Genomic DNA, 14,644 nt, shown 5'->3' on the forward strand with positions numbered 1-14,644 from the left:
ATGGGTTTTTGGGAACTAAGTGCAGGACCCAACATTTTGCACTCTTGAATTTCATATCATAATGATAATAATGAAAATAATATTTAATAATATTCAGTTTCTGAATTTTTTTTTTTTTGGTTTAAATAAAAATCTCTGTGCAAATTTATTATGGAAAAACTTGGTCTGAGATAAATGCTGGCCTTGCCTTTAAGTATCTTTTGATACTTAAATAAATTGCAAGTAGCACAGTGAGAAACATTATGGAGACTGAAAGGAATCTGACTCATCTGGCATTGTGTATTCAGTTGTATATACCTTTCAGGTTACCTCATAAACTTGTGCCCCTTCACCACCATCCTGCCCTTTCTATAGACAGAGAGAGACAGGTCTCTGAAAATCTTCCTCTGGAGTCTACACAAATACTTTGGCTTAGTGAAGAACATGTTTCCAGAGACTCTTCATTGACTTCGTATGAAAAGTGAGTAGTCTGAGAGAACCAAGTCTCTTGCACAAATGTTAGACATATCCACATTGGCAGGTTGTTACCAGATATGCAATCCAAATTAAGAGATGATACACAAACAGAATTGTTTTATGAAGAACTATAGGAAAAATGATTTAAATGTATAATATTCCCTGTTCTTGCTTTAATCTGCAAATCGAATGATATAATTTCCATAGATTTGCAGTAATGTTACAAGGCATAGGTATTTTAAAGTGAAAGGAAGCTGTGGGAAAAAATATGAAAAATTTAAAAAATACAATCAGTCAATGCAGGTGATTTCGATGCCTTACTCTTAACTATGATTGCAAAATAATAATATCTGTTTTGGCATTTTATTTTATGATAAAGTAAGATACATTAAGAAACCCGGTCATTACATATGTCTATCTTGCCAAAAAGAACTTATTCACTGTAAAATTCTTCTGTGTAGAAGCTCCAGAGAAAAGAGGAGGTAAGTAAGGAAACATCAAATAAAGGCTTATCTTTGTTTGTAAAGAGACTGTTCTAGTAGGAGTTATGAATGGGAACCTTGACATTAAAGTGACAGGGTAGATTCCTACGAAGTTAAAAGCAAATCATCTGGTACTAATATCTAGTAGAGATTTAAGTGAAGGACTTATCTGGGCTAAATATATAAGATTAACCATAAACAGAAACAAGTCACAATGCTTTTCGCTGGCCATACTTAACCAGCAATCATGTTTAAAAACTTTTCGTTAATAACGTTTTTTTGAACTCATATTCATCTTCTGTTCTACTACTCTACTCTGAAATAGGACAGTTTTGCAAAACAAGACCACTTCCTGTTGAATTCTTTACTTTTAAAAAACCCCTTTGCTGCACATTGCCAGTCATTCCACTCTTCATATGTGCAAGAGTGATGCTGTATCTTGGTTGTGTCGCAATTACTTGAAAAATATGGAGCATTTGTCTCTGAATCTCTTGATGAGCAAAAAGCAAGGTTCACACATCTTTTTGGAAACCAGCAATGACATATAATTTTATAAAATGTTTATTCACTTCTTAATGAGATTAAACTCCTAAAGAAACTGAGGAAATTACTCTCTTACTGTTTACACTGAAAAGGCTTAGACAATTTTTTTGTTGAATGGATCTACACTCTTCTTGAAAATAGTCCTTTAAGTAACATCATGGTATCCTACCTTCTCACTGCTCCTGCATATATTTTCACAATATTTTATTTTCTAAAGGTAATTTTTAATATTTCTCTGACTGTACATAGAAGTTCCCTACAAAGGAGTGAGATAATGGCTCAGAGGCGATTCAGAATAGGATATGACTGCAAAGACTAATGAGCTTACTAACACAGAGCTGATTCTATCTAGTAACTAAATAATTCTGTTCTGTAATATTTCAAGGTTATAAGCCAAAAATTTGCTCATCATGTAAGAATTTTAAAGAACAAATCTGCCACCTAAAACCTTACTGTCAATGTACCAACTTTTAAATCACAATTGGAAAAAAAAAACCAACCAACCAAAAAACCAAATTACTCTAAAACAACAGAAACCAAAGCAGATAGGTAGGCAGGTAGGCAGGTAGGCAGATTGACAGCACCCTGAAATCTGATCAGGGTGAAAAACTAAATGCCTAAACACTTCTGATAGACCATTCTTTACCTTATAAAGCTTCCTTTAGTATCATCAGCAATTAATATATTCAGGGAACACAGTGCTGTGCTCTTACATATAAAAGCAAAGAAACGTTTTATTCTGTGAATGCACTGTGGATAATTAGACGTAAATGAAATACCTTTAAAAAAATTAATTTACAATATCTCTGCTGCTTTGCTCTTTTTCTTCCCCTGACTTCATGGGTTATTTGCTATTGTAATTTACAAGTCACTTTTACTTACTTTTGGTTGTTCCTTGTTTCAAATTCCACATATGACTTGGTTTGGCTTTAATACCTTAGTTCTAACACTTTTGTATTTAACTTTTTAAAGCTACAGAGATCTCTTTGCTACTCTGTCCTACATGTGATTGCAAGCCTAATTTCTAGTCAAAATGAGGTGTTTCCATTTAATATACTACAATATATAGAAATTTTTATCCCTATGGCTAGAATAGCACTTACATATGTCATAGAGTATTTCTGAGATCTAGTCAAAGTACAGCCTTGGAATAGGTTATCTTTCATGTAGAAAATGCACCCACCTGTGATATCCCTAAGGCCTGGGGATGATGTATAGTCTTAAATAGACTGAAAATTAAACATAGAATAACACTATGAAACTAATAGCTGTGGCTGACATTTCTGGATCCATTTATTTGAAAATGTAATGTCTATTTGTAGAAAGTGGTGTTTTCAAACAAAAGGAGTATGAGAATTTTTTTGCAGTGACTTTTCCACAGGTCAAGATATGCTAGTTATGAGTTGACTAGTTTTGAGATTCAGGCAAGGCTCAGCTGGCTTTCGAGTTACTCTGTTCATCTTGGCTTTGTGCTGTTTGGAACAAGTAACTTTGAAAAGTTGCTAAGTAACTTTTAAGTCGCAATATTTTACTGGGATGACTACTGGCCTTAACTGTGTTTCCTGCTTCTGATACTTCATCCCAAAAACTCAATATGGAAGTAACTGAATCATGACAAAAGTTTAATATTTTTAATTATGTACAGAAGAAATCCATGTGCAAGTGAAAAATTTTGCTATTGCCAATTTTCAATTTGGAATAGAAGAATTCTGTGGAACTGGCCTGTTTTTTCCTCAAGAGATGAGCAATCTTGAATTCCTATGTTCATTAAGACATATGCATGTGGAATCTTCTTTTCTTCCTCTTTTAGTCCTTTACTCCCACCTCCTCATGAAAAATTCCTACTCCATCCTGCAATATTTTCTCACAGTACCCTGTGAAAATTGATACAACACAGAAAATGCTGTCCTTATGTCCTGTCCTCAATCATGTTTAAAATGTTTCCCTAAGTTTTCTTAGTATCTTGATAATTCAAATTGCTAAGTGGAAATCCTCTGAGTCTCTGAACAGGTTGATAGTTGCATGTTAAATAGCTGAAACCAGGTTTTATAAGTAAATGCTCACTGTTGTTTTAAATTAATTTAAAATGTGATATTAATTTTTATTCCTAACTGTAAAAGGATGTAAACAGGCTTTGAAACTTGTGAAGCTGCTGAGATGAATTGGTTACTAAACTGCTGCAGAAACTCCATTCAAGGAGTTGCTGGTTCTCTTCTATGATCTAAAAGTGCTTGTTTTCAAGCTACAAACTTACTACTTTAATTAATGAATGTTTTACATCTGCCCACTGCTCTGTATTCTAAGGAATGAAGTAAAGTGCAGGAAACAAAGAATGAAGAATATAGGAACAAGCAGTATTAAGTGAATTCCAGTTCTATGGCAATTTATATAACTAGTTACCTTTTTTCATAATATAAAGGTAAAAGTCAATGTCTATATCCTGAGATTCTGAAACGAACACAATCCACTCCCAGGTGTATAATTTCTTGTCGTATTTAAACACCATCAGTAAAGACTTCACATACCCTACTCCCCAGTCTGGCTGTCTTTCCTAACACGGCTCTCTAGAAGCCTTTTCCTCATGATGAGTAGCTTGCACAAAGCAGTAAATGCTACTTTGCTATGAATATGCAAATTTTAAGTGACAGTACCAGTACAGACTAAGAATCATCTTGGACTTCCAGATCTTGCAGATGTCCTAGATTTGCCAGGTGATTAAAAATGGTCCCTAACAACAGAAGTTAATTATCGATGGCCCATGCTGCTCCTTGCTGCATAAAGAGTTCCTTTAAAAGACAAGACTCGAAAATATCTGGCTGCAAACCTTACAAAATCATTCCTAAAATGTGTGTGCATATGTAAAACTTCTGACTATAAAATTAATTGGAGGTAGGAAGCTCCTAGTATCTGCAGGTTACAGACCTTATTTTCATAATATAAATCTGACCTCATACAGAGATTTACTGAATTTAGCAGCCTTAACTGTCACATAATCACATGGTTCCCACTTATTGTCCTGCCTTTACCTAGATGGTATTTTTTACCCTGCAAATTCTTTGAGTCAATTACAGCCTTTTGGTTTTTTTTTATTTTACATCATATAAAAGAATTGTTTGGGGTTTTTTTTCCATAAGTTAATTAGAATCAAGTTGTATAAATTAAAGAATAGCATTACTGGCAGTATGTCTGGGGCTGTGCCTGCATCTGTGAGTTATAAGGCATTTAATCCTATTCAGCATCTTAAGTTTTTCCAATGATGCTTTTTACAGAGTAGCCTTCAAGTAAAGGGACCAGACTTTATGTAAGGTAATAAAGTAATCTTGTGTACACATTCAGCATTTTTAATGAAAGTTTTTAAAGATCTTTAAAAGTTTGGGGTTTTTTTTTTTTGTTTGTTTGGGTTTTTTGGTTTAGTTTGTTTTGGTTTTTTGTTTTTTAAATTAAAGGATATAATTATAACTTTCTTTGACATATCCTCAAAACATTTCAGAAGTGCTCATTGCCATAGTGTCCTGAATTTGTGTGTTATGCAATCCTACTACCATATCATAAAAAGCAACTTCTTGGTAATTCATCCAAACACATATTAGTGCAGAGCGTTTTGCAAACAAAATTCTGTAAACATTAAAATATCTCAAATCCACGACGATCAACTAAGACAGGTAAAATATTTTCAAATATCAAGATTGCTAGAAATTGAAAAACTATATTAACTCTCTCAACCTAGTCATTAGGTTTAAAAAAATTACCTTGAACATTTTATGCAGTTCAAAACCAAAAAAATTTACCCTTTATTTTAGATATATGCATATTCTAAACATATAAACATTCCAAAATTTTAACATTTATAATGAAATTTGTCATTATAAACTTTTATTTCTGCCCCAGGTTTAAAAACTTGGCATTCTTCACAGAGAATTTTTTTTGTTTTAATGAATCATTCTAAATATGTTTCAGGAGAAATAGAATATTAGAGGAAACACTACTACTGTAATGCATATTACAGTCACAAAACACCCCTACAATATACTCCATTTTAGACTTGAGTATTTGTTCCTATTTCTTCATTCACCTGACTTTACAGACGGCTGATCTTTATTATTTTGTTATGTATTATTATTATCTTATTATTTCTACTGTTATATATAATTCATTTAAATCTAATAATAGAATATAATTACATACTACAAGGATAGAGAATTGTTTCTATTATTATAGATAATCATAGATAAATATAAATATATAAATAATAGTAATATTTGAAATCCTTGTTCTAGGCTGTTCTTTGCAAAGTGCACTGTTTTGTCTGTTGCTATAGTGATCAAATATAACAAACCCTGTTTCTACTAAATCTTAGAAATAGTACCATGTACTGTAATGTATAATGAAGTACCCAAAATTAAAACACAGTAGAATACTTGTAAGAAAATAATTCGTTACTACTTTCACAATATACAATGTGCCGTTTCGAATATCTTCTAATTTGGACACCTGCTACAATTCTATAAACTGTTTAGAAAGCCAAATGCATCTTCTTTTTTTATTATGATTTATATTTTTATTTTGTTTCCCTAATGAAGAAATTTTCAAAATATTTTGTTTTCTACAGTAATTCAGATAAACTACTTCTTTAATGCTTCTGCTTCTGTGGTTGTTTGTTCAGCAAATCAGCTTAATTTTAAATTTTTTTATTGCATTCCATGACCAAGTTCCACTTTTTTTTTTTTTAATGAATTAACTAAACCTATCAAGATTAATCATTTTGTTATCCATATTTTTCTACGGAAAACTAAATTATGTGTTTGTTTTAAAGAGGTTACTACAATAAATCAAGCTACTATCAACAAAGAATTGCTATACCTGAGAGTCCAAGTTCTTTAATTGTAAAGAATGGCAAAATCTCAGAGGTTTATTTGGGCTTTTTATATTCCTAAAAGATGCCATTTACTACTTTTTGTATAAAATTCACCTACGCAGGTACCCTTTTTTTTCTTTTTTTCTTTTTTAATTTGTTTGTTTAGGAAACTCTTGGTTCTTATGGCTCTTTATATGCTGTACTCATGCTGGTGTTTTACAACTGATGTAAGACAATCCAAAGTAATTGGGAGTCGATGTCTGTTCCAGATCAGTCTGAAGATATGTAAACTCAGGTGCTGTAGGTGGGTACTGCATGTTCCTGTGGAGATACTCAGTTCAGTTCAGCTACCTACAACTCACTTGCTAGATTAGACTCAAATGTCACTGTCATGTGAGATCTTCCAATATCCTCTGCCGTATCTGCCATTCCTGTGCATACGCATAAAAATAAACCAAGGTATTTCAAATGGGATTAGGCACCTGTGACTATGGATCTGAATCCTTTCTCTCTGCTTAATGACACTCCAAATTTCCCTTAGACTCTACTGACTTCTTTGACTGCCGTGGATTGTAACAAAGTTCTGTGCCCACGAACATCAAAACGGAGGCTCAAAGTGTCAACTGAATCTTAGCTTTTCCTTTCAGTATGGTGAAAATGCTGGGTTCCTCGGCTCCACTGGCCTCCAGCATTGCTTTTCAAGATGGCATTATATTTAACCTTTTGCTTGCACTTGTTTCTTTGGAACTCCAGGTCACAGACCTCAACTAACCAATGTGATGAATCAATACCTGTACTTCTGTACTTTGGTCAATACAGAAGGGACTCTGTGCTCATGAGAATGACTATCCTAGGATTGCTTTGGTCTGCCAAATATGTAGAAAGTAGCTCTCATATACAAGGAAGTTGACTGTAAAATCGCTTTACTTATTTTTTCTAAAAAAACTTTTTTAATTTGTTTGTTTAGGAAACTCTTGGTTCTTATGGCTCTTTATATGCTGTATTCATGCTGGTGTTTTACAACTGATGTAAGACAATCCAAAGTAATTGGGAGTCGATGTCTGTTCCAGATCAGTCTGAAGATATGTAAACTCAGGTGCTGTAGGTGGGTACTGCATGTTCCTGTGGAGATACTCAGTTCAGTTCAGCTACCTACAACTCACTTGCTAGATTAGACTCAAATGTCACTGTCATGTGAGATCTTCCAATATCCTCTGCCGTATCTGCCATTCCTGTGCATACGCATAAAAATAAACCAAGGTATTTCAAATGGGATTAGGCACCTGTGACTATGGATCTGAATCCTTTCTCTCTGCTTAATGACACTCCAAATTTCCCTTAGACTCTACTGACTTCTTTGACTGCCATGGATTGTAACAAAGTTCTGTGCCCACGAACATCAAAACGGAGGCTCAAAGTGTCAACTGAATCTTAGCTTTTCCTTTCAGTATGGTGAAAATGCTGGGTTCCTCGGCTCCACTGGCCTCCAGCATTGCTTTTCAAGATGGCATTATATTTAACCTTTTGCTTGCACTTGTTTCTTTGGAACTCCAGGTCACAGACCTCAACTAACCAATGTGATGAATCAATACCTGTACTTCTGTACTTTGGTCAATACAGAAGGGACTCCGTGCTCATGAGAATGACTATCCTAGGATTGCTTTGGTCTGCCAAATATGTAGAAAGTAGCTCTCATATACAAGGAAGTTGACTGTAAAATCGCTTTACTTATTTTTTCTAAAAAAAGAACATTGCCCGCTTAATTGTCCAAGAACTCAGCATGAGAAAAATAATAAAATCTCCCCTTAAAATAATAACAGTAGTGATAACAGTACTGATATTTTTTACCAAAAAGCTCAAAGTCATTTTTTTCCCGTCTTCAAAAATGAAATTGTCTCATCAATAGTTGAGACAGCTACATCCTTGTAGAATATAATCTAACTCCAGCTGAAATAGCAACATCATTTTTTCCCAGTGCATGAGATACATCACCAATCTGTTTGGAAATCAATGGTTTGTGAGGAATACATGTACATTATTAGCAAAAAGGATGCTGTAAAAAACGGAATATAAAAAACGATCTGATCCATTTCACCTGACTTGTATACCTGTCTGATTGTATATTTAGACAATGCATTGCTTTTTTCTATTACCATTTAAGATTTCTTCTAGTAAGAGTTGAATTCTAATTATAAAGGATAAGGATCCTCAGGATGTTAGTGAATTGGACCCTGTGTATCTCTGCAAGAAAATGGAAATTATTGACTACACAGAAAATGTCTTCATCTGTACACTAAAAGAAAAATTGAGGACAGCACAGTGGTAGCCTTTAACAGAGAGAAGTGATTTCTTAAGAATTAAGTTTATTGCATATACAAAATTTTAGCTTGTCTGCTTGTGCTCTCAACCAGAGTGGATCATAATTGTTTTCTGTCCAGAGGGAGACTGAAACCTAAACTGAGAAGTAGATGCTGTGGCAAATATAACATCTATCAATGGATCAGGGTTTTACAAGCCAAATGGAATATTATTCCATAGTTAATCTCTCTTGGCAGTACTTTTAACACACTCATATACACAGACCCTTAACAAAACACCCAAACCAACCAAACAAGACAACCAAAAAAGCCAGCTCCTGTATACTCATGAATAAAAAGAACCATTGATATGTTGTAAACACCAGTTGGTAATCAGATTCAAATACCATCAATAATACAAGATCAGAGGGGTGCCAACCCCCAGTAATATTGCAAACAGATCCATGCTAGAATTATTTGAGTTTCATCCTCAGAAATTCATCTACAAGTTTTTCTGAATGGTAGAAGAACTGTATAGCATTTCATGATTGTTTACTTATGCATAAATAAATAATCAGCTGTGCTTGGCATATTTCTGTTCTGAAGGACTATTTTGCCCATCTCAACCTGTATCAATCAAAGCTGTCCACCGAGAAAAATGTAGCTGTGGAAGAGGATTTTAGGAATGTCATTCCTAAACACAACCTCAAAATATCCTACCTTGATTTTTTGTTTTAAATTTCATTAGAGACAGGAAAATTCTATTAGGCTGCAAAAATTATTCCAATAATCAGTCACCAAATTAAATTAAATTATATTGGTATTAATTTGCAGGTGTCAAGCTCCAAACTTAATGAAATGTTATAAATTATACATGTACTGCAGTATCAAAGTATACACATATCAGTTACACATGGAATACTTAGTATGCTTTATATCTACAGCCTACATTGTCTTGTATTTATAAAGATTTCCATTGTTACCTGAAAATCTAACAATTTTACTCAGCACATACGCATTTTATATAGTGTTTAAATCATTTCCTAATCTTCTCTTGTCAAATTTAATAGATTGATTTTTCTTCAGAACATCAAAATTCTTTTTGTGATTCCATGTTGAACCCCTTCTAGTAATCTAAGTATTTCAGCAGCTCTTTTTCTTTCAGTGAACACTGAAAATGAATACTGCATGACAGTAATGTGAAAAGTGGAATGCAACCAAAGGTTAATCACTGGAAATTAAGCAGTGTTACCAACATCAGCTACAGAGGTAATACAAAATCCATGTTTCTAGCAGGGTTTTTTTGTTCATTTAAGCTTTGTTTAGCCTTTTTGACTACAACACTGAAGCAAGGTCTTATCCCTAGTAAATAAATCATCATGATCACCAAGTTTTCAGGGCAAAGTAGTAAGTAAGTAATGAGAGCCCCATATTTTTTAATATACCTTTCTTTTTAGGATATGATTGACTTTTCAAAAAGACAGGCTCCTTCATATAACTGAGTTTATGAAGAATTCCAGTTATTCAGGGATTTTTCCCCCAGGTAATTGTTAACATGCTTTAGGATTAAAAAGTAGATTTGTTCAGTGGAAGTTTCTGAAAACAGAACTGCTTGAAGATAATTCCCCATTAAGAGTACAATATGGATTTTGATTCTGTAGTGTTTTAATTTCTTTAGCAAAGAAATTGATTTGAAAATAGGAATCAGTAATAGTAATGGCAACATAACTGATACGTATTGCCTCTTTCTTTACAATATATTGACTAGTCATGTTTCATGTCATTAAGTTCCTTAGTGTTATGTGAAGCAGAGGCTCTGCGGGGTTTTCTGAAGTATCTTTTGAGTAGTTACAGAGATAATACTTCTGCAAGTAATGTCACTTTGAGAACTTTACCCCACCTTTATGTTTCAGAAAGTCCTGACATATCTTTCCTTCCTGGAAAGTTAAATTAAAAACAAAATAATATTTATTGTTTGTTGCTTCTATCAAAGCTGAAAAAGCTAACAAAACCATTTACTGAAGCAATTTATTCATAACCTAAAGCATAGCAGGTTCAAAATTTTTATCACTCACAGTTGTCAAAATTTTCATGTTGTTTCCTAAGGGAGTATATAAGTACTTGTACTGAAGTAGCTTGTAGAAAAGATCTGTAAATCTCATAGGAATAATTAACAGTAAGTTGCAGGTAGTCAGAAATTCCATAAACAGTGGAAAAATTGCTGATTGTCAAAGAAACTTGTCTTAGTGATTAGCAGAAAACATAAATCAAGTTAAATTTCCCAAAGTTTAAATAAAGAATCAAAAGTTCTTAAGTAAAAAAAAACCAAAAACAAAACAAAAATAAGTTCCCCCAAAACCACAGCAACACGAAAACCCAGGTGAACAAAGAAAAAACCAAAACCAAAGGCAGACCTATGGATAGACATTGTAGCTAGGATACGACCCAGAATAGTTATAATACTGCTCAGGAAAAATGGCGCAAAAGTAAAGCAGGTAACGAGAACAAATTTGCAAAAAACAAAGCAAAAACCTCAGCCCCCACACACAGTCTAAAAAACCCTTAGTGGCATCAGAACTGAAATCTGTCAGTTGAATGAACCACATTTTCTACTCAGAACATCAAATGAACTTTTGCTTGATGACATCAAGACAATGACAAAGGTTTTTAATGAAAAAATATCAGTTCATGTAAAATTAGCAAATATTGTACTTATGAGAAGAAGAGTAAGAATTCTTTACTAGACTTATCCAATAGATAGATATAATCCAATGTCAATTTTAAAGAAAACAGTAATTAAAGAGATAGGAACATTAGAAATAAATTTAAATGGTTTTTCAGGGCTTGTTTCTACCAGAATAATCAGATAGTTTTCTATAGTCAAGAGAATTGTGATACATCAGATCGATCCAGATTTTAGTAAAACATGTAGCGTAGCACCACATGGGAAATTATTAATGATGATGAAGAAGATGGGCCATAGAACTGTGTAAATGAATAAATGAATAAATGAGAGACAAGAAAATTCTTTTAAAAGAGGACTGTGAGTCTTGACAGAATTTATTTATAAAGTTCCTTAAGCATTTGTCTTTGATCATTTTAAGGTGACTGATATTAGTGACTGGCTCAAAGATATATTCTAATTACATGGTGATGTGAGATGCTATTAATGCTGAAGTTTAAAATAGAAAATGGAAAGATATGGATGACCTTGAAAGGTTGAGCAATAATTTGACATTAAAAGGTTTATGTGCAAGTTGATACAAAAGGTTATTTTCTAGCTTTTCTGCGCCCACTGTACACATTATTCATCCCACTACTTTTGTGTTGATCTAGTCACCCAGTTATAGTATGAATTATGAATAGAAGGTGGTTACAAAGATGCCATTTAAAGCTGTTTGTGGAAATGGAAGCCCACTGTAGCAAAAGTGACTGAAGGACTTGTTAAATGAGGTAACACCTTTGGAACACTTTTGTGTGCCCTATCAAAAACTAATTCAAAATAAAATAAAAAATCCCAAGTCAAAACTTCTAAAATACACAGGACAACATTTACATGAAATTAAAAAAAAGTTACATATAATCATAAAAACAGCACTTTCTGTGAAGAAATTAAATAGTTTAGTGTTACTGTAGGTTGACCTTGTAGGAAAAAAGGGCAAAAATGTTAGGTACTTTTGAGATGTTTCTTTCTCTCTTTCTGGAGGTCATACATAAAAGAAAGAGTTTATGAATTATTTCAGCAACACAGGGAGTCCCTTCCAGCATTTTGTTTCTAAAATGTATTTTTACATGAAATAGAATATTTACACACAGCTAAGAATTGACTCAGGGCTGTGATATATCAGTCATGTAATCTGATGAAAATTGAACTTCTGTTTTCAATGAATCAGTACTGATTTACATTTTCTGTGTTACCTATTTTAAATCCTTTAGTCTTGGAGTCCTCATGAAATGTTCCAGGGTATTCCTGGGATCAAAGCCAGTTTATGTACAATTAATTATATAGCTCATCCTGCTTGTCTTTTTGAAATATTGACCCATTAGATTTCTTCCAGTCCTCTGGAGCTTCCCTAGTTTTCCAAGACTTATTGAAAAATCAATGTCAATTGTCTAGGGAGCTCCCCAGCCAGTTCTTTTAAAATTATTGAATGCCAGACAAATTTTAAAATACCTAGTTTTAGTAGTTGCTGCTTAAAAATCTCCAGAGTTATAGTGGGAGTGGGAGATATTTCATCATCATCACCTGATATGAATCTACCAATTCAACTTTTTCTAACTATGAGGAGAGAGTAATGAGTAAATTTCTGCTTCTTATGCATTATTAATGCCATAGTTATATGGTTTTCTTATATGAATAGATAAATATAAATGCTAGGATTGCTTTACCACTTGCTATTTTATTGGGGAGAATTCCCAGTTTCTATTTGTTATCAAATTCAATTTTATCTGAATCTTAGTAATTAAAGTAGGTATTTGTGTATAAATTTTTATTAAATTACCGATTTCTTTGAAGCTAGATTGTTTGGCAAAAAATACCAAACCACAGAAACCCACAGAGCAATTTGTCTTAACAGCAGAGCTGTCTTGCCTTAGAATATTGTGGACAAAGCATTATCTTGCATTTGGTTTTGTTACGTGTTCAGGGTATAGTATCTTCACAACCTCAATCTGATGAAAATATTCCTTGTGTTTCCCTGAAGTATTTCTTCAGATACAGCATTTCTCAGTTCCCTTTCTGTACCTTAGGGAAGTTTCCTTTTCTTTCTCTCCAACAAATGTCCCGTATTGGGGAAGTTGCCCCTTTTCAGGAGCTCATGCAGGCCTTTTCATTCTTTAGGAAAATTATAATAATGCCAACTGCTTTCCTGAGACATCTGCTACACTGGAATTATTATTAATATTTAGAAGTATCTTACTCATGGACTCTTAAGGGATTGTTCCTGTATTCTTTTCACAGACACTATATGAAAGATTAATTTGAACAAGTATTCATTATTAATGTGCATTTAGAAGCTGATTCATCTCATCCTAAAGCAAACATTTAAAATAGGTCAGATGACTCATGCTTGGAGAATGTCCATTTCTTTTTACTGGCAAGTGGACACATATGTAGCTAAAACAGATGAAACTTACCCTATTTGCGGACCGCTTTCCACACTGAGAGTGCTGCCATTGTATACCTTTTCAAGAACAATTTTAAGTTCTGTGATAACGTAGCCATATTCAAGCCAAAATTCTCTCTTCATAATTTATTTTCCATTGTCAGTACATCTACTGTGTTGTTAATAGTTTGGGTCTTGACTATCACAAATGCCTTATCCAAAGTTCTGCCAATATTGTGTCTGAAGCAGTTTGCCCGAGCCACAGAGTCCTCTTGATTTGTTGGCATATCAAAAAACTAACTTGTTTCCCACTTTAAACATTTTGGGTTTAGCTTCCCTAGTGCTTTCTGAGATGAGGTTGTAATTTCCTTTTAACAAATCCTTCCAGGGAATTAGTTCAGTGAAAATTCATAAAGTTGTCTCTGACATGTACAATGATATTTAGATTAATTTCTGAATTTCCACTGACAAATACTTGGAAAACTATAGCTGATACTTTATGATCATGAAACCAAATACTCTTTAGCTATACTTGCAGCATTTTCAGAATATTGTGAATTAATTTTTCAAAGAAGCTGCTTCCAGTAAACCCTTTCTACTCCGTAGAGATTTCATCTTTCAGTTTTAGATCACTGATCAGTCAATAGACAGGCAAAACTTTCTCACTTTTCCCTCTTGTATAATTTGAAACTCTACTTTTTTCTTTCTTTACCTTAATCTTCTTGCTATTTAACCTTACTTTCAGACTATCTCCTTCTGTGATGGCTTTAAAGTACTGCAAGGCTGTGGCAGTAGCCTCATGTGCAGCCACAAGGTGAACATATCAAACTATGCAATTGTGCAGACACTGACACTCAATGAATAGAAGCCATCTCTCAAAATAAATATACTATCTCTCAGCTCATT

Source organism: Corvus brachyrhynchos, unplaced genomic scaffold (genome assembly GCF_000691975.1).
Source record: "Corvus brachyrhynchos isolate BGI_N302 unplaced genomic scaffold, ASM69197v1 scaffold14, whole genome shotgun sequence".
Taxonomy (NCBI): domain Eukaryota; kingdom Metazoa; phylum Chordata; class Aves; order Passeriformes; family Corvidae; genus Corvus; species Corvus brachyrhynchos.